The sequence below is a fragment of the Notamacropus eugenii genome, chromosome 1 (genome assembly GCF_028372415.1).
Source record: "Notamacropus eugenii isolate mMacEug1 chromosome 1, mMacEug1.pri_v2, whole genome shotgun sequence".
Classification (NCBI taxonomy): Eukaryota; Metazoa; Chordata; class Mammalia; order Diprotodontia; family Macropodidae; genus Notamacropus; species Notamacropus eugenii.
The window spans coordinates 120,025,351-120,052,375 of NC_092872.1; the positions used below are offsets into that span (position 1 = coordinate 120,025,351).

Here is a 27,025-nt window from a genome sequence, read left to right on the forward strand (position 1 = left end):
TGAGAAAGTTTTATAAACTCTTTGAGGATTTGGTATACATTCTTCATTCTAGTTTAGGGATTGTTTCTGTTGATTTGTTTGCTTCTACACTGTACTTTTATTGATTTTTCTCCCTCTTCATATAACTGTTGCTCCTACCCTTTTGTTTTATATTCTCCTTTCACGCATTTTCAGACTTCCTTTTTTTATTTTTTTTTATTTTATTTTTTTTTTACTAGTGGGTACAACCCTGTGGCCAGATTTTGAAGTTTTTAAGACTTCTTCCATGGTAAGAGATTTAAAGTTTTCTGGCCTGGGTCACTGACTTGAGTACCCTATGAGGGGTACACTGCTGTGTTTCAGTCCCTCATCTGTCAGGCTCAGTGTAGCCTTACATGTTGGCCCTTTGCCCTACTTCCTCGCTTCCATTCTCAGAGTTGGGCTATTATTTTTATAGGGTAGAGGGAGGCCATAGATAGTAGGGGGGGAAATCTCTGTAGCCTGGGGCTCCCTAACATAGAGACAGGCCAAAGTTAAAAAAAACAAACCAACAAACAACATTTTTCAATCTTCCCCCTCCCCCTATTCACATGGCTGGACAGAGTCTGTGTCTAAATTTTTGCTGAATGAGGGGGGAGCATTTCAAGGGTAGGATATTCCTGAAGATCCTCTGCATAAGGAGTAAAGGTACTTTGAAAGTCACTAGGCCCAAGCCTACTAGTTCTTTTTCATCTCTGCAAGGGCTATGTTTCTGCTGGATATTGTGAAGACTGGTGTGGGACTGATGCTAAGTCATCATTTGAAAGATGATAGTTATTTTGTTCTAATTCATATTTTCATAAAGTTCTTTATGCTTTGTACTATAGATTCAGTAGTAGATGTTCTGCATTTGACAAAAATATCCTTTTTATAATAGTTAAAGTAATTACTCTATCATCTTTCTGCAACTCTAGTCACAAATAACAGGGGTGGCACATATTACACATTCAGTTGTATTTTAAAAGATAAAGTATTTAAATGACTCCATAAATTAAATATTAACTACCAGCCTATATTTACCAATTCTTAAGGAAAATTACAAGATTGAAAGAAATACATGAACCTTGGTAAAAACTACTTAGCACAAACTAAATTTCAAATACTATCGATCATTGTGCAATAAAATGTCAACTCTAACTAAAAGTGTTCAGAATCTCAATCTTTATTCAAAAACATTATAGCCTTCAGAAAGAGTTATTCACCATTCTATATGACATCTCTTCACAGTCCCTCCTTATTTTTCTTTCATGATTATAACAGAAAACTGGTGAAAAGTCATACCCTGTAAGTTTCCTGGGATATGCATAATATCTTATCACTGCTTCCTTCTGATCACAAGTGGTTTTCCTGGGGTTCTCTTGACTCTGTTTTCTTCCACTAAAATACCTCTCCATCCTCACCTAAAATAGTTATTGATTCATCTTTTTCTTCTCTTGATTTTAGACTTTGGATCTGTCTACTTTGAAAGTTTTCAGATCATTGCTGGCTATCTCCTCTTCCTAACTATAATTTTCTCTGATGACTTTCAACTATTCTTTGAATTACTTAAACGCTGAAGAAACTATGACTACCTCTTCTGTATACAAGTCACTGTGCTACCCCAGAGAAATTAACTGTAAAGTATACAGAGAAAGATGGGCTATAGCAATTGCCCTCAAAGAACATATTGTCTAGATGGGGAAAAAAAGCAATATAAGATTACAGATCAATCTATAGTTGAAGTACAAAACGTATCATAGAGACAAATGAAATTTAGAAAAGTAGTTTAGAACCCTCAGTAGGGTCAGAAGACTATATTCAAGTTACTTAAATGTTACAGCTTTGAAAGTTCTCCTCTAATATGAAATATCACCGACATGAGAATTTCTTAAAACTATAAATACTTGTCACAAGTAAGATGTTTTTCTATTTATCTTTTTTCAATAGGAGGGAAGAAGTAATAATAATAATTGATTTAAAAAGGTAAAATTTGATTTAAAAAGGATGTTCTCTATTCCCCAGGTCGTCTGTATGTGATTCTATTAATTAATCACGTGGAATGATAAAAAAAATTCATTTTTGTCAGCTCAGAAATAAATAAACTACATTGCAAGTTATCTCCCAAGTTTCTTGAAGTATCAGAGACTAGAGGGGACAAGAGTATACCAAAAAGCTCCTAGATAATAAACCTAGTAAGTGCTGGCACTAACTTATTGTGACATATCTCAATACACCATGTTGTAAAAACGTTTTAAAAACATTGTTGACAGAAACTTTTACAAATTAAATCTTTAACTATACGTTCTAGAAAGGAGTTTTGTATATTTGTGAACAAGTCAGTCATTCCAATACCAAGTTTCTAAGGTAAGGTGGTATTCTTCCAACGCTGTTTCAATTTTAAACTTTTAGTAGAATGTCAGTTTATTAACTTTGCATATCTCCTGCAGTAGTGAGACACGAAGATATGGATATATTTGGTACGAAATTTCTACTTTTACTCATCAGTTTGACTCGAGTCATGAGAAATGTCAAACATAACTTAATTATATTTTAAAAATAGTTGTGCATGAATTACCTTAAGCAGAAAATAAGCTACATGAATAACAACAACAATTACAATGGACTTTCAAAATGCATAATGTGAATTTCCACATTATTTTTTTACTAAGCTAAAATTGTTGAATTTTCTTTTGTTCCACTCAAGTATTAAAAAGCACATTATTTTCCTTTTACAAAAAAAAGCTTACATAATTCTATCATTGGGTTTCCAATTTAGTCATGAGGTTAGGTTTACAACTAGCAATGGACACTTTACCTAATAGAGTTTCACTACCTGCCTACTATACCTTCTTCCCTATTGGATTTCATAACAATTTATGAGATAAGCTGCCATTATAAAAAAAATGTTTATTAACTGTGTAAACCAGAGAAATCTAGGAATAAACACTATGGTAAATGATAGCATCTTCAGGGATATGTTCGCCTAAAAAGCAAAATAATAATAAGCAATAATTAATTTTTCTTTGAATACCTTCTGTAAATTCTACTTAGCAATGTTTTTCAAAGTAACACGTAGCATTAATAAGATGTCAGAAAATATATGCTTTTTGTGCATAGCGCCCAATTGATTTTTAAGAATAGCAGCAAGAGCAAAATCATTCTAACAATGTCAGGGCTTTCTATATATCATACACTACTTTCTTGAAGAGGAGTCATGAATCTGCAATTATTGAAAATAATGCATTTTAATTCAACTTATGAATGTTATTAAAGTAGGGGAAAGACATAAGTAGCTCCAGCAATCTTTTGTACTACCTTTTCTCTTAAATGGTTAAAAATCCCTATAATGGTCTGAATTTTAAAAGCTTTTGTCACTTGCTGATAAGTAAGTTTTGATACATGTTTTCACGGAATTTATAGACCCTTGTGAAATTCAGCTCTACTGATGAACAACTTCCTGAAAACAGTGATTAGTTTATATGTGCTGTGTAGTTTGGCTAATAAATTATAAAAGATGAATGGTAGTTAGTAAATGGTGATATCTGTGTATATAACCAATCTGAAACAATGCTGAACTACCTAGTGTATTCTTTGACTAGAAATGCCTTAAAATCATCTTTTAATTCATTATCTGTATTTCTTTTAAAAAAGATAACTTTTGCTATTCAATATTTAATTGTTTTTCAAATGTTGAAACCCATGAAACAGAGAAAAAATATAAAATAGTCTTCATTCTCATTTGGATGTCTTCTGATTCATTAGCAACAGCGATGAAATAAAAAATGTAGTGGGCATTTTTTTCATAGCATGCAGTTTGTAGAATATTTTTTTTAAATGAGCAACTGTTTGTATTCTAAATTCAAGACAGTTGTCCAGTGATTAAGAAAGAATGTATTAGAAAAGTAAATAACTCATATCAATATTGATATTCTAACTATAAATGGACCCATCCAAAAGAAAGTTGTATATAAATATAAGGATGACTTGCTGATTCTCTTTGATAAATAAAATTAAACAACAACAGCAACAACAGACTTCATCATGTGGCCAGAGACAAGAGACATTATTACACAAAACTTTTCAGTGAGGATTACTAAATAGAACATAATAATTGTTGAGCACCAACATCAGCATTTATTGCAATGGCTATTGCAGTTGAAACATTCTGCTAAGAATCTAATAAGAGCCTCCAAATTAAAATAACATTCATTTTAACGGTAGGGGAAGTCATTGTAAAGGTGGGCATAAGGGAACACAATGAAAAATATGGTGGAAAATATGGCCCAAGAAATAAAAGAAATAAGAAATATTGAAGAAAACAGACCAAAGACTTTGATATTACACAGATAGCTTTCATATTTCTGTCACATACTTATATTCAAGAGCAGAGAGAGGAAGTGTAGGACATAGCAAGTAGCAAATAACTTCACAAAAATGAAAATTATTAACAAATAGGAAACAAAGATTTATCAAATGTGAGGATCATTTATGCATTTGCTGTGTACTGTAGTACCCCTGACATACAAAAACAAATATCAATGTCAAGTTAGAATGGAAATAAGATATGACAAGCAAGTTAAACAACTCCAGCAGTACCTCCTTTAACAAACTATTGGTATTAAATATGGTAAATGGAAAAAAGTACAGGAATTGACTCAATCTCCATGTCCTGTGGGATGTGTAACCAATGAAAATCAACCAAAATGAAGGACCAAATGTGAATAGAAAGTACCTCAGCCAACAAGCACTTGGTCTTCTTGCCAACCAGAGAGAAATGACTGGTAAGCACAAGAACAGTTTAGAATTAAAATTAATTTTAAAAAAAATTACAGAGGAGGATAAAAAATTCTTACCACTGGTATCTCAATGCTGTCTAGTTCTAGTTAATAATAGTGTGACCACATAAAACTTTCCTTCTCTAGACCTGTCTTTTTTTTTTCACCTGTAAAATGAAAGAAGTCAAATTGCATGTCCTCCAAAGTCTTTTCCAGGCCTGAATCTCTGATCTTTTAATCATAAAACAATATGAAAGCAGAGAATGTCAACGAAAGTTTATGAAAAGTTTGCTAAGAGACTAAGTTAAAACAGACTATCTTTAAAACAAAACATTTAAGGATAGAACTAGAAGAACAAACATGACAACTGAAAATACATTTAAACATTATTATACAAAACAATTCACTCCATCAAATATAGTGGTTTGCCACATTTAAATGCCATCATCACAGTGGCACGAGGAAACAATTATGCAATTAAAATTAGAAAATAGAGTTAGGCTACACTAGACTAGGGGCATTCAAAGAAATTCCCTTGATGGAGAGGTAAACAATAATCTGAGAAGCCTGAGACTGATTTTGAAGATATCTGAAAAGAAGTGAACAATAGTACATACATTATAAATCATGGATATTACTACCATCAAAATACCAATTTAGATAATTTGTAACCCATATACTCAGTTTATCATTTATCATATATTTGTATGTATATATGAAGGAGATCCTTGATTCATCATGAAATGGTTAGGGAAGCAGGCTATTGCAAAAAAAATATTCTATAGTCAACTACATCTTTTATCACATAATTGAAGGGAAGTTGCTGTCTGTTTGCTGACTACAAAAAGTTTTTGATTTTCTGGAATAAAATGTGCCTTTTACTGTTCTACTACTACATGGGATCCTTCATACATGAAATAAAATCATACAGATGAGGAACATTAATATTATGTTGCATTGTTTAATAATCAGTTATTTAATAATTCATCCTGCTCCCCACTTTCTCAAACCCTATTTCCCAACCTATCTCAAAATGGGTCTTCTCCTACTCCCAACTAAAGGCATAGTTGAGAAATGTCATCACTCCCTAACCAGTCTGAATAGGGTCCTCACTTCTGTTTACTTACAAACAGAAGAGCCAACTTGGGGTGGCCCCTTCCCCAGAGGATGGCTCTCATTCTTGCTTTTCATCATCAAAGTTATTGGTGACTTGGTCATTAAGGGGAATGTTTGGATCCTGATGAGGGTTTTGTTTCTGGTTTCCTAGACAAGATTACTAGAGGCATCCGTGTCTCAAAAAGTAAATAGCATTCCTTAATTGTCAGGGAGGGGCACATTCAGTCAAACCTGAAGGCCAAACCAATAAATATGGTCTTTTCAGTCCCATGGGGTCAGTGATTTGTTGAGGGGGAACGGTCTGATCAATTTTTTAAAACAGTTATACATGTCACTTTTAATACAACTGCTATCTTGTCCAGAAAACTTGCCTAAGTTTTTTATTGTACTTTTTTAGTCATGTCTGACTCTTCATGACTCCATTTCGGATATTCTTGGCAAACATGCTGGAATTATTTGCCACTCATAGATGAGTACCGAGGCAAATCGGGTTAAGTGACTTGCCTAAGGTCACACAGCTAGTAAATGTCTGAGGCCAGATTTGAACTCAGGAATATGGGTCTTCCTGACTCCAGGCACAACACTCTGTCTTTTCCACCATTTAGGGGCACCTGCTTCAGTTTTTCAGTGTTGTATTTTTAATCATCGCAGAGAATTTTTTTAAAGACAGAAATATAAATAACTTGACCAATAGGTCAGGCTTTCAATTAAAAATATCAAGAAAGTCTCAAAACAGGAAGATGTATACAAAACAAATATGTTTGCAAACATTGTGGAAAATATGCATAAAGAATAGATTGGGTGGACAGAGTTCCTTATAAGTAATGAAATGCACTAGATCTTCTTTTTTGGATAACAATGTGGTGTTTATAACAAATCCCTGGACATCACAACTCCTCCTCAAAGAGATCTGACTCATAAAATAAAAAGCTCAGTTTCTACTATATATACAGGGGAGAAAAATATGTAGATAAAGAAAGATTCTTGACTAATATATATGAAATTTACGAATATAGCATATATCTTGTGTATATGTATATCTATATTTGTGTCTATACACAGATATATGTGTGTAGATCTATAACTCTCTATCTCTATTCATCAATATCTTGAACAAACAATGGCCCAGACTTGAAACATGAAAGCAAGTGGACTGAATTGCTTTTAGTAAATTGCAGAGTGGTTTTAAAAATACAGTATTTCCTCCCAAAACAAAGGTTCATCATTTTGATATCAAAATTGGAGATGATATATCTCCACAAGTCATATAATTCCACAATTTCTGTAAAGCAAAAGGCAATAGTGAGACATTAGGCTGTTGAACATTATAAATATTACTGCAGGGTATAAATCTTAAAAATATAATACCAATGAAATGTAAGACCTAAAATGAGGTAGGGGTGGGAGTGAAGGATAATTATAGATAATCTATCAATACCTATGAAATGTACACAGATTGGGAGGAAAATTCTGAGCATATAGATGAAACAAAAGTTACCCTGGATCAGCTATTTGAGGGAATATAGCCATGAATAAAATAACTTATTGTTAAAAATATCAAAACCCCTTCAGTAAAAGTAATAAGTTGTTGTTTTGTCCATTAGTCATGTTCAACTTCTTATGTTCCCATCTGAAGTTTTTCTGGCAATGATACAGGAATAATTTTGCATTTCCTTCTCCAGTTCATTTTATAGATGGGGAAACTGAGGAAAACAGGTATGTGTCTGAGGTCCCATTTCAACTTGAGTCTTCCTGACGTCAAGGCTGACACTCTATTCACTGTGACACCTACTTGCTTTGAAGATACTAATAAAAATAGCTAAAATAGCCTAACTCTGCTTATTTACAATATTTATACTCATAAGTTACATTAATAGTTACTGAAGCAAATCAAGGTTAGAGGACAATAAGAACCAGCAGTTTTACCTAAGGTAACTTTTTAAAGCTTAGTGGTTTTGCTTTGGTGCAGTATAAAGAACACTGAAATGAAAATCAAAAGACCTGGGTTCTTGCATCTATTACATACTACCTGTAGGGCAGCTAGGTGGTGCAGTGGATAGAGCACCAGTGCAGGAGTCAGGAGGACCTGAGTTCAAATCTCACCTCAGACACTTGACACTCACTACCTATGTGACCTTGGGCAAGTCACTTAACCCCAGTTGCCTCATCCTGGGTCATCTCCAGTCATCCTGATGAATATCTGGTCACTGGATTCAGATGGCTCTGAAAGAGAAGTGAGGCTGGTGACCTTGCACAGCCCTCCCTCAGTCAAAACAAAGTCAAGTGCAAGTAATGTCATCATTTCTCTGATGGCATGGTCTTCTTCAGCAACGAAGAATGAACACACACACACACACACACACACACACACACACGTAATACCTGTAGAACAGGGGCAAGATGTGTAACCTATCTGGGCTTCAGTTTCTTTATGTATAAAATAATATCAATAACGTAAGTTGATATTTTTACAAATTCTTCCATGTTCAAAATATTTTGAACATACTTTCTTATGTGATAAGGGGATTAGACTAGATGTCTGAGGTTCCTTCCACAAATAAAATCCTTTAAGAGACTCTATGAGCTACAGTGAAGGTGTCAGTCACTTTACCTTCAGGCAGTATACCTCCCCCTTAAAACAAACAAAGAAAAACCTTTTGAATGTGGCCAGAACCAGTTTAAAATGTAACTGGGAAATATTTAACAAAATAAATAGAAATAGATAAAACATAAATAGTGCCAACATATAGTTTTCTAACTTTATATGTGTCTCCAGGGGTCCTTGGGCTTAGGGGGCCCTGTTCTTATTTGAGCTTGTCATTAATGACCTAGAATCTTAAACTGTTTTCCTTAATCTCCATTCCTTATTGGTAAACTGTAAAGACAAATCATAACAAAACCAGTCAAGAAAATATTCTCAAGGTGAACCCAGATATGGAAAACTGCATAAGGAGTATTTTATACAATAAACTTTCGGGAATACGTATAGGCTAAAATTTTCATAAAAGGAGAAACAAGTCAAATATTAGTCTACATAGTCTCCATTGCAATTGTAGCCAGACACACCTGAAATCTAAATAGAAAGGTAAATCAGAAGTTAGCTATTTTGCAAGTCAAAAATACCTAGAAAAAAATTTCTTTATTCCAACAAAATAAATGGTAGAAAATTAGATAAGACCATATAATATTGGTCAAATAAGAATGTGTAACCAAGATGAAAAATATGATTTACTTCCATCAAATCATATTTAGTCATAGAGAGATAGCACATTGTATAATGAGTACAGTGTATGAGGTGTTCAAGGAGGGCTGGCATCGCTAATGTGAAAGCTTGCTTTTTTCAAGGCTGTTCATCCACAATTGGTGTCCACCTTTCAGTCAACTCTCAACTGTGGTTCCAAGAAGTCATAGCACACACAGGAGACATGATTTGGTGAAGTGCCTAGATGGGCTAAACCAGGTTGAAGTATGGGGAATCTACTCCAAGCATCCGAAGACTTCCCCAACAGAATGTGCAGATGAGAACAATTTGTCCCAATGTCCATGAAGACAGTTGAAGCTAGTTCGGTGAAATTCGTAGAGCTTGATCAGATATCAAAGACACTGCATCCTGGGCCATCATTGGTCATTCTGACTTTTTATCTGGGGAAGGATGACTTCGTACAATTCTGCCTAACTTAAATCCAATTCACCGATAAGTCAAGATTCCATCCCATGAAGTTATTAATCCTCATGAAAAACAAAGAACAAACACCAACAGATGCATAATGGCTCCCCTAGAAACAAACTGTGATCAAATCACTAAGTGATTGATTTTTTACTTTTAAGAAATTAAGAAACAGAGATAAAGGAGAAAAAGGAGAAAGAAAGATTTCATACCTAAGAAGATTCAACAGCCAAAATGTAGAATAATATAATGCTTGTTATTTTATAAAAATGTACTAAAAATTTGAAGAGAGAGGAGAAAACTGGGACATCATTTGAACTCAATAGGCTTCCTTCAAACGGCAATTGTAACATAAGAATATTTCAAAGAAAAACAAAAAGATAAAACAAAACAAAATTTCTGGTAGTTGTGTAAGTGAATTTCTTGCTCAACTTACTCCGTGACTTTCACTTTCCTAAAAAGTCATATTTGGTTAATGATTTGTTATTGGTTATTATATATACATATTTATAAGAAAGTCATATAGTGTTAGAATGGCTTTACACACTCATTATCCACCTCTAGATACAATAAATAAAATCATCTGAATTGTTCTTGGATTTGCAATTTTAAAATATTAATAATGATCATTCAGTTGTAACAAGTTGAAGAGCATTTCTAATATGAATAACCTATAATAATAAGAAAAATCTTGCATCCTATATGTTTTTACCTCTCATGACAAAATCAGGTGAGGGAGAAATGTACATTTTTCTGTCAGGATACAAATTGCTTCTTTATGATTTTCTATCATGATGATAAAATATGATTGCATCAAAAACATACATGCTGAATCATAATGTTCTTGAATGTAGAACATCCAAAGACTAGCCAATGAAGATCACATGAGATAACATGTAATTTGCCATGCAAACTTTAAAGCACTGTATAAATGCTAGCTATCATTATTATTGCCAACGAGGTGGCATAGTCAATAAAGTGCCAAGTTTGGAGTCAGGAAGACTGGTCTTCTTCTCGTTCACTTCCTAGTTGTGTGACCCTGCATGGGTCACTTGCCCCTGTTTGACTCAGTTTCCTCAAGTGTAAAATGAGCTGAGAAAGAAAATGACCCCAAAACAATAACAGCATCTTTGCCAAGAAAACCCCAAATGAGATCAGAAAGAGTCAGAGACAACTGAATAACAACAAATTACTATTATTCTTCTTTTCGGTTATTAGTCCTACTACATAGCCTCTTTGTCCTTGACTTCACACCCACAGAAAAGTGTACTTGTTTCCATGGTTCCAGTTCTATTCAGTGGACTTTCAAGGAATACAAAGAAAATGAATGGGAAATAAGGACGAAAAAAAATCTTAGTGGACAAGAGCTATGTATAAAACACCAGAAGCTCTCTGTCCAACAGTATATTTTAGTGGAAAGCCATTCTTTTCAGCCATTCAAATTCCACAGAAATCAGTTTGCCTATGCCTGACCAATCCTCCTCTATCCCTTCCAGCTGCCTGATGCCCTGGAACAACTTAACTCCAGGCAGAACCTCTATGCACACTGATGACCTAGCAGAAGTCATTCATCAATGGTTAACATACTTGTACCAAGTCATTCATTCCATCTTTATCTCCTAAACTACCATTTTTATCCAACCTACAGTCCACCTACTATCAGAGGACTCTCTTATTCCCCTTACCCTAAACCCAACCCCATCAACCCCCTCTAAAACTACTCAACTTAATACTCTAGAATTGTTGTTCCATGGGTGAATTAGCTTTCATCTTAAATCTTTTCTTTTTCTTCCTTTTCCTTGCACTCACTAGTTCTGGTGGAGGAGGGGGAAGGAGTTGGAATATGTTCCCTGTGGCCATTGTCAGGATATCTATTACTATAGGTAAATAAGTTATCTTCTTTTGTGACTATTTAATCCATATTTGTCACTCAAAAATGCTGGTAGCTATTAACTGCGGGCCTTCGAGACATCCTCCTGCCTTTACCAATGAAGATAGTGCCTGACTCATTGTCCTTTTCTTGTCTCCATCTCCTGCCCTCATATTAGGGGATTTCAGCAAACATCTTGATATTATCACCAAACCCCTAACTTTTTAGTTCTTCAACTTGTTCATTTCCTGTTATCTGTTGTCCCACCCACCTCAATTATGCACAGAGACAGTGATGCTCTGTCTTGTCATCATATATAAATATACAGCTTCCATGTCCATGAACTCTGAAATTACTTTAATCACAATCTGTTGTAATTTCACCTCTGCCTTTGTATTACTACACCCAAAACCTATTTACTTTTCATCCTCATAGCCTACAATTTCTCCACAACTCAGTTCTTTCCCATGCTACTCCCTGCCCCCACAGTAGATTTACCCTTATCTCTTCACTGTCTTAATCATTTGGTGAACCACTTCAAATCTATACCACCCTCTTCTCTTGAGTCCCTTCACCCTTTATCACCTGGAAGATTTTGCTTTACCAAACTTCTCTAGATCATTTCCACCATTGACATCCTTTGCTCATACACTCCTGGACCAACCTGGAGAAATTAATGAAACCCTGCCGACTGGATCCAATACAAGTGAATGTTATGTAATCTCAACTCGACATCATTGAAGCAAAGTGATCCTTTTATATATGTCTAATTTAATTATTTTCCCATTGACCCTGGTGCATTTTCAAAATTTTCTTTTTATTCATCCTCAAAATTTCTATGGTTTCCCACTACCTATATTCCCAGCTGAGAGTCTTGCTTTATATTTTCCTGAAAAAAAATTAAGGCCATTGGCCAAGAGGTCCCTTTTTCATCCACCTTGTCTAACATCACTAAGATGTCTTCCATCGTTTTGTCTTTTTTCACTTTCCCGCAATGAGATGGCCCTTCTCCTTACTTTGGGAATTCCTTTAATTCAATTCAATTGTATCTTTTAGAACAGTTGCCTCACTCTCATTCTCCTCATTCAGCTTCAATCTCTCTCTTTCTCTATGTTCACTGCTTCCTTACTACCTACAGTCATGCCCATGTCTCTGTCATCCAGAAAACCTTTTGCATGATATCCTCTAATTATAGCCTCATACTTCTTCTCCCTACAATCTATGCCTCTACTTACTTCCCTCTCCAATCTTAACTTTTTGAATTCTGGTTTCTGATCTTATCAGTCTATTAAAATCCTTCTCTCCAAAATTACCAATAATCTCAAAAGCCTAAACCAGGGGTATTTTCTCAATCCTCATCTTTCTTGACTTCTGTGCAATTTTTACATCAAACACCTTCTTCTCCTTGATATTCTTTTCTCTCTAGAGTTTCATTACACTGCTCTCTTCTGGTTCTCCTCCTTCCTATCTGACCATTCCTAATTACTTTCTTTTGTCTGATCTTCACCCAGGTCATACCCATTATCTTTATTTAATATACTTATTCTATGAATTAAACAACTTCTAGGCAGATGATCCTCAATAAATTCATTGAGTCCTAATTTCTCTTCTGAACTCTATTCTCACATCTCCAAGGGATGTCTTTGTAGATAGTTTTAATTCAAAATATCAAAAACTGAACTCATTATTGTTCCTCCCTCCCAACCATCTCATGCCCCTAAATTTGCTATTACTCTTAAGAGTACCATCATCCTTTCATGAATCCTGCTGTACAACTTAGGTGTCATCCTAAACTTTTAATTCTTTGTTATACTTCATATTCAATAAGTTTCTAATTCTTGTTGTTTCTACCTTTAATACATCTCTTCTATATGACCTCTTCTCTTTTCTGACACTGCTACTATCCAGATACAGGCCCTCATCTCCTCAGCCTGGACTATGGTAATGGCAAGCTAATTGGTCTCATTGCCTAATTACTCTCCCTACTCTCATCCCATTCATTTATATGACAAAATGATCTTCCTAGTTTAGACTATTTAGCTCATTCACCAATTTAGTCCATTCAGTCACCTACAGTAGTTCCTATTGCTTCCAGGATGAAATATCAAAATTGTCTCTTTTTACTTTTTAAAGCCATTCATAACCTGGCCATTTTCAGCCTTTTACCATTTTTATATCATACATATCTTCGCTACCAGAACACATCTTCTGTGTTTAGTGACACTGGACTCCTGGTTGTTCATCCACTGTGCATTTTCATTGACTCACATGTCTAGGAATCTTTCCCTCTTCATCTCCACCTCCTGGTTTTCCTAGTTTTCTTGGTGGCGCTCAAGTCTCAGCTAAAGTTCTGGCTTTTGCAAGAATGCTTTTGCATTCCATGGTCCCCCTTAATGATAATCAACTTTCTTCTCCTGATTATCTTCCATTTTTCCTATATATATCATCCATGTATATAGTTGTTTGCATGTTGTCTCCATCATAAAACTGCAAGCTTCTTGAGAACTGGGACTCTCTTTTTCATCTCTTTATTTTCCCAGAGCTAGCAAAGTGCCTGGTACTTAGTAGAGCTTTAATAAATTCTTGCTGATTGATTTTCTATAAATAATAATAGAGAAGTTAAAAAAAAAAAGAAAGCCTGAATTCTGCCACTACCATTTACATACCATTTTAAAAATGTATAAATACTGAGGTGAAGCAAGATGTTGGAGTAAAGGCAGGGAGTCACCTTAACTCTCCTCTAAACTCCTTCAATTACCTTTAAAAATAACTCTAAGCAAATTCTAGAGGAGCAGAACCCATAAAAAGATAGAGTGAAATTTCCAACCCAAGATAACTTGGAAGGTCGGCAGGAAAGGTCTGTTGCAGCAAGGTGAGAGAGGAGTGCAGTCTGGCACTCCATAGCAGACTGAGTACCAGCAAACCAGGAGCAGGTCTTGGGGCAACTGAACTGCTAGCAGCAATGGAAGTTTCCAGACTCTCAGCCCACAGATGCCAAAGATAACTTAGAAGGTCAGCAGAAAAAGTTTTTTGCACCTGGGTGAGAGTGGGGCATATTCCAACGCAGGTCACTCTAGCACAGCCACAGACTCAGCAAAACTGAAACAGACCTTTTACTGACTGAATAAGTATTGGCAGCTGCAGCCACTACTTCAAGACTCTCAGCCCACAAAGAGTAAGGGGGTTGAACAACTGGTCAGAGGGAGATTACAGGGATCTTTTTGCTGGCATTGACTCAGGACTCTGTTGCTTTGCCCATATTCAGTTCCTAGTCCCAGGCTCACGTGGCAGTCCCAGAGTGAGGAAAACACTAGCATAGCGGAGCTTATGACCAAAGTAGGGGGGAACCCTCCTCACAGTTCCAGGGCAGAAGAAAATGCTCAGGCCAGGAGAGTAAACACATCTCTTTAGATCATACCAACTTAGAAGAATCAAAGATTTGCAGATTCCTAGAAGTATCTCTGAAAACAGATAAACAAAATCTCTGAAGCTTGGGGCAGTGCACCTTCACTATAGAAGCAGAGTCCTACTTTTAAAAAGTCAAATAGTAGAGAAAAAGTCAAATAGTAGTCTGGGGAAATGAGCAAACACTGGAAATTATTTTTTCTCAGACTATAGAATCTTACTTTGGTGACAAGAGATATCAAAATATACCTTCATAAGAATGTAACAAAGTCAAAGCTCCTACATTCAAAGCCTCCAAGAAAAATAGGAATTGGTCTCAAGTCACGGAAGAGCTCAAAAAGGATTTTGAAAATCAAGTAATAGGGGTAGAGGAAAAATTGGTAGGATAAATGACAGTGTTGTAAGAAAATAATTTTTAAAATGTTCCAACAGCATGGTAAAGGAGACACAAAAAAATACTGAAGAAAATAATACCTTAAATCATAGACTAGGCCAAATTATGAAAGAGTTCGAAGAAGACAATAAGGATGTGGGAGCTGTGGAACACTAATTCGTTGTTGGTGGAGCTGTGAGCTGATCCAACAATTTTGGAGAGCAATTTGGAACTATACCCAAAGGGCTGCAAAAATTGGCATGCCCTTTGACTTACCATTACCACTTCTAGGACTGTATCCCTAAGAAATCATAAAAAAGGGAAAGGGTCCCACATGTACAAAAATATTTATAGGACCTCTGTTTGTGGTGGCCAAAAACTGGAAATCAAGAAGATGCCCATCAATTGGGGAATAGCTGAAAAAGTTATGGTATATGAATGTAATGGAATACTATTGTGCTATAAGAAATGATGAACAGGAAGACTTCAGAGAGGCCTGGAAAGATTTATATGAACTGATGCTGAGTGAAAGGAGCAGAACCAGGAGAACTTTGTACACAGCAACAACCACAGTGTGTGAGGAATTTTTTTTGTAGACTTAGAACTTCATTCCAATGCAAGGACTTAAATAATTCCCAATGATGTCTTAAGGGAAAATCCCTTCCACATCCAGGGAAAGAACTCTGGAATTTTACCACAGAATGAAGCAGTTCATTTTCTTTTGTATTATATTTTAGTTTGTTTCATGATTTCTCCCATTCATTGTAATTCTTCAATGCAACATGACTAAGGTGAAAATGTATTTAATAAGAATGTGTGTGTAGAACCTATATAAAACTCTATGCCATTTCAGGGAGGGAATGAGATGGTAGGGGGGGAAAGGGAGAAGGGTGGGGGGAAATCTAAGATATACAGAAGTGATTGTAAAACACTGAAAACAAATACTTTAATAATAAAAAAGACAATGAGGAGAAAAATGCCTTAAAAAGCAGAATTGGCCAAGTGAAAAAGAAGATTCTAAATCTGATTGAAGAAAATAATTACTTAAAAATTAGAACCTAGCAAACAAAAGCTAATGACTTTATAAGAAGTCAAGAAACAGCAGAATGAAACCAAACCAAAAGAATGAAAAGTAAAAATAAATGAAAGCAAAAGAATGAAAAAATAGAAGACAATGTGAAATATCTCATCACAAAAAATAACTGACTTTGAAAACAGATTCAGGAGAGATTATTTTAAAATTATTTAATTACCTGAAAGCCATGATCAGAAGACGAGCCTAGATATCGTTTTCAAGAAATTATCAAGAAAAATTATCTTGAGATTCTAGAACCAGAAGGCAAAATAGAAATTGAAAGAATCAACTGATCACCTCCTGAGATTCAAAAATGAAAACTGCAATGAATTTTATAGACAAATCCCAGAGTTGCCAGTTGAAGGAGAAAATATTGCAAGTATTGAGAAAGAAACAATTCAAGTATTGTGGAGTCAAAGATAGGATAACATAAAGTTTAACATACATGAAAGAAATCAATCCCTATTCTATCATGTCCATCAATTGGTCATCATCTCTTTGAGGAAAAACCCATCTCTCACAGCAACCCATTCTACATTTTAGAGAGCTCAAATTTAGAAAGTTTTCCTTTAAGATCTTACCTAATATGACTCTTGGCAATTTCTATCCATTACCCTTGGGCTCAGCTTTCTGAGGCCAAATAGATTCCAAGTTAAATTCCTCCTCCATATGTCAGTCCTTCAAATACTTACTATAGACAATATTATGAAATTCTTTGTATTGTTAAAGATAATTTTACACAAAATGAATTTCTGTCATCTTTTAGTTCCTTTGCAAATAGCTATATTTGATAAACATTTGTAGCTACCTGAATATTTGTGAATTGCACCATGTTTTATCGTTAAAACTCCTTTGAGACTCTTGTACATATTTTCACTAACTCCAATTTCTCCTCAGTCTGATCCACCCAGTACAGTACTACCATAATAATCTTTCTAAGATAGTATGATGCCATGTCAATTTATTGATGGCAAACATTTAACAGCTCTCTATCTCTTATTAGATATATATTTTTTTAAAAAATTAGCCTATAATTCAAGATCTTTCACAAATTGATCCAATATACTTTTCTAGTAGCATGCCCCACTATTCTTTGTTCCATACAAAATTGTACTCATTTCAGAATAACATGCTCACTGGCCCTGGGAAATACATCTAAAATATTTTTTTTTGTTTCCCTGCTTGTTCATGTTATTTTACCTGCTTATAATTATGATCATAATAAATATTCATTAGCTGCATAGTTTGTTCAGGGGATCTTACTAGATGCTGAGAAGGCATAGATGACCAAAACAGGGCAATTTCACATACAGATCTCATATTCTAATCAAAGTTCTTCCTGCCTATATCAATTATATTCAGTTTTCACAACCCGACTGAATACTCTTCCATTATAAAGCTTTCCTAACATAATCTAAGACATAGTGAAGTCTCCCTATCCTGAGGTGATAGTATTTATTTCCTATACCACTTACTTGGCAATAATAGATATATCCACATCTAACAATTAAACATTAGTTCCATGGCTAGAGTCATTTTTATGAGACATGACTAAAAAAGTAATACTTCTTTTTTACTTCATTGTCTTGTACATAATAGGTTGTTTGGTGAATAAGTGGATTTAACTCCAGCAAAGCTATTATCTTTTAGATGAGGGACAACCAAGTGAACTTTGTAAGAGGAGTTGCTGATTGATCAATCAATAAACATTTATCAAGTCTCTATTATATGTCAGCCACTGAGCTAAGCATTAGTGTTCTGGTGGAGAAGTTTCCACACTAGGAGTTTCCCTATACTAATGTCTACACAAACGTGTTTTTTTTTTTTAATTACTTAATTGTACGAGTAGTTGGGTGGCTAAGTAGATAAGAGTGCTGGGTCTAACGTCAGGAAGACTCACCTTGAGTTTAAATATGGCCTCAAACACTTACTAGTTGTGTGACACTGGGCACCTCACTTAACCCTGTTTGTCTCAGTTCCTTCATCTGTAAAATGAACTGGAGAAGGAAATAGCAAAGCACTCCAATATCTTTGCCAAGAAATCCCCAAATGGAATCAAGAAGAATTGGATATGACTGATATGACCAAACAACAAATAATTAGTTTATACGTCCTGCTCTATTTAACCAAACTGTGAACTTGTGAACAAGAAATGTTTAATTTCAGCACCACCACTCCTGTACTTAGTAAAGCATTTGGGAAGGGGGCGGGGAGAGTATGGGAATCATCCAGTAAATATGTGTAAGTGAGTGGGATCACTGCCTGTAAAATCATGGCCAGAATTTTAGTTTTGGGGATTGTTAACTCAGACGAACTTTACAAACAAAGCTGGAAGCATGTAATAAGTAAAGAACATTTCTGAATTCTTATGATGTTGAAACTTGCTGGAATATGGCTTCTCTGCCTGGCTATTGAGTAAAAGTCCTCATGAGGGCTACCTATTGTGTTTGCCCTCATGAAGGCAACCTTCAGCAGCATAAAATATGTTAACTAAAGAAAAGCCCAACACAAAATTGTTGCAAGATAAAGACACCTTCCTTTTCAGAAATGAAGTAGAGTCTCAAAAGCAGCATTTATCAAAAGACACTATGGTCTGCTCCCTTGGTACACTAGGAGTAATACAGTTTGTATGCTAATTATTTCTCTTCATGCTGGCTTTAAGATAGACATCTTGCAGCTAACCATAGTAACATTACAATAGAATGAGATCTTATGAAGACACAAAATTCTTTTGTGCAGCCCAATTTAGAATCTGTTTTAAAAACTCTACAGTGATATAGCTGGAAGAAAAATTGTGCTGGAGAGTTATATTTTTTACATATATTTCTGTTATGTTGTAAATTTGGTTTTGGTTTTAGGAAGTCAATAATGTTCACATTATAAGACAATTTGATATTATGTTCTATTATATCTACAACAAATAAGTAAATTGCTCTCTTTCCTAGGATCCTAGATACACATCTCTTTCAGTCTTATTCATTTGGAAGAGAAAATATGCTTTCAGTTTACATTACTACAGGGAAACTGTAGTAAAATAAATAGCTGAAATAGTATTTGATTTACCCTGGCAAACTGTAATGAAAGCGCTCTCTCTCTCTCTCTCTCTCTCTCTCTCTCTCTCTCTCTCTCTCTCTCTCTCCTTCTCTCTTTTTCTCTGTCTGTGTGTGTGTGTGTGTGTCTATCTGTCTGTCTCTCTTAAATGCTAACTAATTGATTATTTAGTAGGCCAAAATGCCTTCTCATCAAGAGTTCATACAAATCTCTCCCCTCCCCCCAAATGTCACATTTTTATTTAAATGCAGTGTTCTTCACACCTGTTTCTCACATCTACCTTCTTAAAATATTATTGACATATTCAGACCCCATAAAATTAGTATCATATAAAAAAATGAATTGGTTAAGTGTCCTAAAATGATGAAATGTTTAAAATCAACATATCAAAGAGGAAAAGTATTAAAATATTTCATCTGAAGTGCTAAAAGAATTTGAATGGTGCTAACATACTCTTAAAAATCATCAAGTAAGAAAGTAAATATTAAGTCTCTTCTGGAAACTACACACACACACACACACATACAGACGCACAAACACATACTCATAGACACATATAGACACACATATACATATGTGTATATTGCCTTCTTAGGACAAAAGTGACCAAATAATTTTGTAGACTTTGCATGCTTTTATACTTAAAATGACTCTTTATAGGTTGGTGTTCATGGCAGAGTTGTTTCCATGTAGTTATGTACATGATGGAGCTCCCAAGTATACTATAAGTTCCTTAAGGACAAGGAATGCTCCCTGCCTCTGCACACATAGCCCTTTCCCAACCTCCACTGTATCTTCAGTACCTAAAGAGCATCTAAGGAAATCAAAGGACATAAAGTTTTCTGCAACCTAAATTAGTTTAAAAATGCAAATCTTATTATGCCTTACTCTACTTTCTCCCTTTCTTAAAATATATCAAATCAAAACAAAAAGTACAGTACCTTAAAAATGAATTTATTGTCCAGAGGGATATATCAGTTCTACTTCTCAGAATCACAGATTTACTGTTTGGATTAGATCCTCTAGCCCAGTCCCGTAATTTTACAGATGATATTCAAAGTGGTTACGTGACTTCACCAAGATCACACAGTAACTTAGGGAAAGATCCAGGATAAAGAACCTAGATTTTCTGATTGGTAATAAACTGGATGGACTTTTTAAAAAATTCAAAAATTACTTCTTCAATAATTTTCCACTTAATAAAAGCACACCAAAATTAAACAGCAAAATTGCAAATTTATAAATTTCCTTTAAACTTTTATTTTTCTGTTTCATAATGTAAATTATAATGATGTCTTGTGTTTATGTATCAATCTGATGTTTCAAAATCAGTGCACATATTTAATCAAATTATTATCCTTACCACCACATTATGAGACTGGCAATGTAGATATTCATATTTTACAGATGAAGGAAGTGGAGCTCATAGGGTTGGAGTAAGTTGTTCAACGTGACATAACTAGTTAATGACCAAGCTCCCACTAAAATGCGATCCCAATCTGTCTCCCCCACCCCTTTCTCCATTCATTTGGGTTGGCTCCTGCTGGTGGTCTTGAGTTACTTTTAAAGAACTTGAAAGTTGAATCATCTCAAGACTGGATTGGTAGGGAGAAGGTAAGACATTAATAAAGTTCATAAAGGGGCCTGCCTTCCAGGCTAACTCAGGAACATGGAAATTTGGCTCAAACATTGTATGAGGACTTGAATTTCAAAATTTTGGATTCAATGTTGGACAATATGAATAAGGACAACTTAACTACTAAAACAGGGCATTCGAATATATACCCTATTCATTTTAAAGTAGGTAACCATGGAATATGCCACTATGTTTTTAGTATTCACACTACTATACATAGATTCAAACTGCAGAAAGCCACCTTAGAAATAAGTTAGTTCAAACCTCTCAGTTTACAGATCCCATATCAATGCAGTATTTCTAGCTAAACATTTGGTTTAAATCCACGGTCTAAGATATAATAACTATGTGATGGTTTTTTTTCCCCATTCTCAGACCTTCTTAAAGACTAATTATTTCATATTTATATCCCTGACCATTTTTTTTTTGGTTTTGCAAATGAAATGCTGATGAAAAATGTTTTGCTACTCCTGATATTTAAAAAATAACCACAATTCTTCCCTAGACCTGAAAAACTCCCACAATTCTTTGCTTCAAATAAATAAGATTGAGATACTTTCAAAGCAACCAAAATAAATTATTTATATCTATAATTTCTTTTTTTATCGTATATTTCACCAACAAAATAAAGGTGAGGTACTACAGGAAATTATGGGGGAAATTATTCTTTATTCATCTGCTACTACACAGAAAGGTTCTATGCAGTAACTTTAAACTTGGGGTCACAAGAAAATGAAAATAATAATTTGTTTAGGAGGAGATTATTGGGTGGTCTTCCCCCAAATAAAGGAATTTCTGAGATTTCCTCTGTGTGGTTATATACCAGACTTGCAGACTAATGTTTTCCTCTCCACCAATTGTCTCCCTTCTAGCTCAGTTCTCTCCCTCATCCTCCCCCCAATTTTTAGAGATCTTAGGCTCTATTAATACCTGTTTAACCATCTTCCTTGGAATTTCAGCAAATAGGGACTTTCACCTTTTCATTAAGCAACCATTACCGCTGACAAGCAAACCAGTCCCTCCCACAAGGGGATGATACTGAAGGGGGAAAGACTCAGAATCAGAATTTCAAAACTGAACTTGAAAGAAATGTTTGACTGGGAATTATTAGAGCAAATAATGCAAATGATTATTTTCTCTTGATGCTGTCTGTAAATAAAAGGCAACAGAGTATATTAAATTGATAAACATCACATTACGTATATTGACCTCCTTTCCTTGTACATAAGGGAACAATTTCTTCCCAGAGCTCTTTGACAGAATATATAGAGCAAGCAGAATATGTAACAATCTATAAAATGGTGAATTCATAATTAGAGTTGAAGAAAATTAAGCTAATTAATTTATTGTGTTTTAATTATTTATTATTTTAACCTGAATTTTCTGAGATATTCTTGGTTTCATAATTTGCATTATGGTGGTTTCATTTCTTCTAAAAATATGTTTCTAAAAGAAGAAAATGCTCTAAAAATGGACTTGATGTTAGATTTTTATCTTCAGTACTGTTTTGTTTTGTTTTGGCAGCGAATATCAAGAAATAAAATCCTGTTATGAACAGTTAAGAGCATACATATTGTCCAGACCTCTGATTTCCCAGGCTTTCTTTCTAGAGGGGGAATTGTCCCTAAACTGAGAAAAAATAGCTTTATTTTAATTAAGTAGATTAGCATTCTGCCAAATTGCAAAGTTTTTAAGAATAATACATTTAAAAATTCAATACAGCCCTTTGAGGTTTAACCATCATTTTTTCTAGACTTCTGCACAGAGGCCAATACAGTGCATCATGAATGACAAACTTTATATCGATTTCCCTTCCAATCTCATCCTCAGTTGCCTAACATTACATTTTAGAAGCATAGGCAACAACATATTGACCTAATTTCATTTCCCTTAAGTGAAAGTCATTACATAATGCTAACTGACTCACATGTATATCTTAAGAAAATAATTTCAACCAAAATATATTCATGCCATGACACCAGAATTGTAGCATGTGGACTTCCTCCCCCAGTTGACACTTAATTAGTTTCAAATTGTTAGGTTGAAATGTCTGACAATGTTTTCAAAAACCTTTTAACTGGTTTGAAGCAAAGAGTGTTCCTTTTATCTGCTACATACTCCAAAAGCATTGGAAATTATACACTCTACTGGATGGTGATGATAATACACTGATCTCCCTTATACTGTTAACCATCACTTCCTGTCTTTTGTAAATATGTCTACTCTTAATCATACGGATCAACGTTTCACAAATATTAGAACTTCACTGTTTATTCAATTTACCCAGAATTTTAATGCATTGTTATTATTTCCCTACCCTCCTAAAATATTATTTTGTAGAAGATTTAACATCTGTTCAAAACTCATGTTTGACAAGAGCCTCCGTAAGGGGACACTGGAACTGTATTACTCAGTGCAAAATAATCACATACAGTGTGCATATACACACAGCACAGTACATTGGAAAAATATATAAATTGTCAACTGTCTACCAGGCACAAAGCAGTCATACAATTCACAGAATGCCTTCTCTCTCTCTTTTTTTAAATTAATATATATACATATATATATATATATATATATATATATATATATATATATATATACACATATCTGTGTATGTGTGTGTGTGTTGTGTGTGTTGTGTGTGTGTGTTCAGTAGCTACTCTGTTCTTAGTAGCGTACTAGATGTTGGGAAGAGGTTATTTTTGTTTTGCTGGATTTAATCAATTACATATGTCAAAGAAAATGTTAAATGGACTAGGCTTTACCAAAGAACCTGAGTCCCAAACCTCTATTTCCCCATGCTGTTTCATTTTTTCTTTCCCTTAGATGCTTAAGCCTCCTTTTCTTTCCTCCCTTTTTTCCACTCCCAAAATTGTCCCAGTAGCTTTTCTTCTCTTCTCCCCACCCCCAACAGTCTCGAGGGAAAGGGAATCACTAAAATACCAGGTCAGGGGATATTCGAGGCAAGAATGCTTTAATCTTCAACTAAAGGGGAATGAGAAGTGATGGGTGCGGTGCTCTTCTTTCTTCACCCCACCCCAGCCCACCTCACGCAAGGGGTCTTTCATTTCTGTTCACTGCAGCTCAGAGATGCATTGTACAGCTTGCCTGTGCACCTCATGGCACAGTCCAGCTTGAAGACCAACCACTGAATGTTGCCTATGGAAAACTTCCCTAAATAAGACTCTTAAACGTTAAGAGAAAGAAGAGCTAGATCACAGATCATTCCTAAGACATATAACACTGGGGTGTCTTGACACGTCTGCATATAGAAACACACATTCTCTCTCCTCCCCACTCCCGCCCCGCGCGTTCGCAGTTGAGGGCTCAGGAAAGGTAGAGGGTGAAAAGGTATGATTACCTCCAGGGGCTGCCCTTAGGTAGTTAGCCAAAAGCTGGTCCCTTCAGTGGCGCAAGAGCAAAGTCCCGAATTTGAAGCTCACTAGCTTGCTTCGCGATAGGAGGAGCAGGGACTGGAAACTCCTTTTGCCTCTGTTCCTGGCCAATATTGTGTTTCGCAGCCCCTGGTGCCAAACACACCACCCCTCTGGTGCGCTAGCTCCTTTAGCCCGCTTTCGCATTTCCCAGCTGTTCCCCCACCCACCTTTGGCCGCGGTACCCGATAGGAACCTCTGGCGGAAGATAAAGGAACAGCACCAGTTCCAGATCAGACAAGGAGAGGCAAGAGAGCAGAGCGCCCAAGGATTGCATCTTGGCTCCAGCCGCCACCAGTTAAGGTGCAACCGGTTACCCCCATGCTCTACTTACCTGCTACAGCTTCCCTTGGAGGGCACCCTCCGAACTCCCATTCCCTAAGGCAACAAGGGGATGGGTCCGCAATGCTTAAAATGCTTGCAAATGCTGAGAGGGGACTGCAGGGAGAGGCAATCTTGTGCAGGAAAAAAAAAAAATCCAAATATGCACACACGTACACGACAGTGAACCTAAACTACACTGAGATTTTCGATTTTCAATAGCTTCTAAAAAGTACAAAGACAGCTTCCTGCCTTGCAAGTACTTAGTCTTGCATCAGCACCATTTCCATCATGGGCAACCTCATTTAAATTCCCACCGTAATATCGCTCTCCCCCCACTCAACCCTCAATTAGGCAATCGCACAGAAAACATGTAAGGATTTTCAAAATACACAATAAAGTTGCATTTTAAAATAAGAGATACGCACCTACAAAAATACATATCTAATTTAAGTTATCCTCCCAGTGATAATTCAGGCAGGGGTAGTGCTGTCTCTTACCTTGAGGCGGTGTCCTTAAAACCAAGGAGGTGGATGCAATGCATTCAAGTCTGTTGTGTTTCTTGAGTTCCAAAACCTCAGTTCCTTTTGCTTTCTCTTTTAATGTAATTAGGAGCAGATGAGGATTAGACACCCAGAGGAGCGTAGACAGCTTTCTAACCTTATGAAAAACAGGACTGTGGCAACCACACTGACACCCTGGAGTCTCCCCAGCCCCTCCTCGCCCAACTTGGCTTCCTTTTTAATTTTTTTTCTTCCCTTGGAAAAAAAAAAGACACTCAAATCAATTCAGAATTAGACAGAACAAAAGCAGAGATTTCCAGCTGCAGCTCCCTTGTTCTCTTTTGCTGTCTTTCCCCCTCCCGTTTAATTGGCAAAAACCTCAACTCGCTGCTCCAATTTCCTGAATGGTTGTGTGAGGTGGTTGTGGGGGTGAACAACAGATCCAATGCAAAGCTTGAGCAAATGTCTTTTTCTGGGCAGCCCAGTAGAGATGAAGCTGCTGGCCCCGAGGAAACTTTGAAGTGAAAAGCGGTGGAGGGCAGGAAAGATCTAGTGAAACAGCCTTGGTTCTAGGTGAAACGGAAGAGGGAGAAAGCAAGAGGATAGAAGATGGAGAAGGAGAGAGAAAAGGAACTAGCCGCTCCTTCACTTGCTGTCACCCACTCCGAGCAGTCAGTGTTCGGGCGCACATTCACACAGACACACACACACACACACACACACACACACACAGATACACAGACAGACACAGACACAGACACAGACACACACACACACACACACACACACACACACACACACACACACACACACTCAAGCCCAGTCCTGCATCGACCGCAGACTAGCTGGCTGGTGAGGGATCTGAAATTAAAAAGAAGAAGGGAGGAGAAAGAATGGAGGATTAATGAAAAAATAAAATAAATAGTAAATTACTCCTCACTAGTTAACAGATTGCAACAAGGCAAACTCCCAACATCTTTTCAAGGATTCCACGCCCTCCAGGCATCTTCTCTTCGTTTTTTTTCCCTCCTGGTGATTTCTTTCTTACAACTATAGTCCTAGTAAACTGAGGGAAAGAGGGGGATCAGTGAGTCTGTAATATAATATATATTATCTACATAATATATATTATATTATACAATAAAATAACCTTTTCCCGGGCCCCCTCCTATAGCTCTACCACCCTTTTCTCCCCTGTGGAGCTGAGTCTCTGCAGCACTTGGATCAGGAACGAAGGGGCTCCCCACAGCTTTTAGTACAGAGGAACCAAAACAGCCTCTCCCTGTTGTCGTTCCCTTTTACCCTCCTTCTCTCTTTCTCTTTTTTTGCTTTAACGCTCCTATTATGAGCCCTGATGGAGACTTTAATGTCCTCAAGTGAAAAGGGCAATGGATTTGGAGTTCCCTTAGATTTAGTTTATTTTCGGTAGTATACGCTTATACTGCAGGTTGGACGGTAGCAGGTGTAGCCCTCCGCTGGGAAAAGGGGAGGGTTTAAAAACCGTAGAGAACCAGCCCCTTTCGCAGCCATTTCCTCGGCTTATTATGGGAAGAAGCAGTTAGGAACTCCTGCTTGCACCAATCACTTTATCCTCTCTACCTTATAGCTGAGAGGGACCTTTTGGAGTGGAGTTCTGGGAGAGTGACTTCAAACCAAAGAAAAATAGAAAGATCTCGCACTTTCCTGCACTTCTGATTATGGGAAACTTCATCCCTCATCTCTAGGGTTCCCCTTCCCTCCAAAGTTTGCTTGGCAGTTTGTTTTTTGAACTTGAACATTTGGGGGAGACCAGGTCA

The 27,025-nt window shown here is 36.0% G+C and overlaps 1 protein-coding gene across 2 annotated transcripts in view; it reads right to left on the reverse strand.

Moving 5' to 3' along the window:
* The window catches only part of LINGO2 (leucine rich repeat and Ig domain containing 2), a 1,607,677-nt gene extending 1,581,800 nt beyond the window's left edge, over positions 1–25,877 (reverse strand). The window contains exon 1 of one of the 2 annotated variants that reach the window (XM_072612692.1): positions 25,227–25,877. The gene's annotated coding sequence lies outside the window, so the exon portion shown is untranslated. Of the gene's footprint in view, positions 1–24,332; positions 25,170–25,226 lie in introns of those variants that run through there. The other variant, XM_072612700.1, reaches the window with a different exon arrangement.
* Between the last annotated feature and the right edge of the window lie 1,148 nt (positions 25,878–27,025).